This window comes from Rhinopithecus bieti, unplaced genomic scaffold (assembly GCF_001698545.2).
Source record: "Rhinopithecus bieti isolate Rb0 unplaced genomic scaffold, ASM169854v2 scaffold_63377, whole genome shotgun sequence".
Lineage (NCBI taxonomy): Eukaryota > Metazoa > Chordata > Mammalia > Primates > Cercopithecidae > Rhinopithecus > Rhinopithecus bieti.
The window spans coordinates 13,776-15,266 of NW_016824013.1; the positions used below are offsets into that span (position 1 = coordinate 13,776).

A 1,491-nucleotide genomic window follows, 5' to 3' on the forward strand; every position below is an offset into this window, starting at 1 on the left:
CTCGTCATTTACATCAGGTATAACTCCCAATGCAATCCCTCCCCCCTCCCCCCTCCCCATGATAGGCCCCGGTGTGTGATGTTCCCCTTCCGGAGTCCAAGTCTGGGTATATACCCAAAGGATTATAAATCATGCTGCTATAAAGACACGTGCACACGTATGTTTATTGCGGCACTATTCACAATAGCAAAGACTTGGAATCAGCCACCGGCATTTTTTAAAGAGGCCCCAGCCTGAGTTCCAGGAGCAGAGCTTAAGTCGGCGCAGTCAATGCGCATGCGCGAGGCGCGAGCTGATTCTAGAGTCACAGTGATCGCCACGGTCCGCCTGGCGATGGGTCCGTGAGGTGTAGCAAAGCAGGACCCATTGGTAGCAGTGCGTCGGTGTCGAGGCTCCAGCCTGACGTCTCCAGGGGGTGGAGAGGGATGGTCTCCGGATGCCGGGAGTCGCGGAGGGCGCACCAGGATGAAGAAACTTCAGGCGGAGTCCCAGGGAAGCAGCGCGGGATCCCAGCCTCCGGCCTGCCCAGACGGTGTGCGGGCTAGTCTCCCTGCAACTCGCGCCCCGCTGATCTCGAGGACAGGCCTGCAGTATGCCCATGGGCTGCTCTCTTACCCGATTGTGGTTCTCGCGGAGAGCAGAACCCTGCAGCCTCAAGGGCTGCCTGGGGTGGGTGTTTCTGTGCCGCTGCTGTATGTCTGTGTGTGTGTATGTCTTTCTTTCTCTCTCTCTCTCTCTCCTCTCTCCCTCTCTCTCTCCCTCTGTGGCTGTATGTGCCCATGTGAGTGTGTGTTTTGGGATGAATGTGCCCTGTGCGCTGGAGGGCTGTTTCTTGCATGTCGGCCTGTGTTTGGTGAGCCTTCTTCTGTGTCTGCCTGGGACGTGTGACCAGTTGTCCGTCTTTTTCCCTGCGGTTCCAGTTTGGGTTTGTGAAGGCCTTGGCAATGTGGGTAGCTGCGATGGACCTGCAGGGGTTGAAATCCACTCCCCATCCTGAGAGGCCTCTTTTCTAGGATCAAGACGGCCGCACCACACCCAAGGATAGTATTTTAAAAAGCATCACAGGAGCTCATTGTCCTCCTGCAGGAGGGGTGCAGACCGACCTCCAAGAAGATGGTTCTAACTCCTCCAACCCTCTCTTCCCATTGAGAAATGGAGCCCCGCCGCGACACAGGCTTGGAGAAGAAGCCGAGAACGGGACGTGGCAAGGATCTTTGTCACTCCAACGCTGGCCTTTCTGGCCAAGTCACCCGTTTGGCACCCCTTGCCGGGAGCCCATGGCGGTGGCATTGTGCTGTATCCCGCCTGGGCTCTGACCTCTACTCTGTCCTCCCTCTTGCTCTATCTGCCATGTTTCTGACGGGCCTGGATGCTTTCTGAGCGGCCTGGATGCTCAGTGTCTTCCACGGAGAACACTTTTGAGTCCATCAGGGAGAAACTGCGTGGAAATCCGTTTCATGATTGTTGTCATCACAAATCATCAAAATGTCA

General features: G+C 56.3%; 1 long non-coding RNA gene across 1 annotated transcript; it reads left to right on the top strand.

Moving 5' to 3' along the window:
* Positions 1-427: 427 nt before the first annotated feature.
* On the top strand, positions 428-1,491 carry LOC108521988 (uncharacterized). Its single transcript, XR_001883331.1, has 2 exons — positions 428-532; positions 1,087-1,491. It is a non-coding gene; the product is annotated as an uncharacterized LOC108521988 (long non-coding RNA).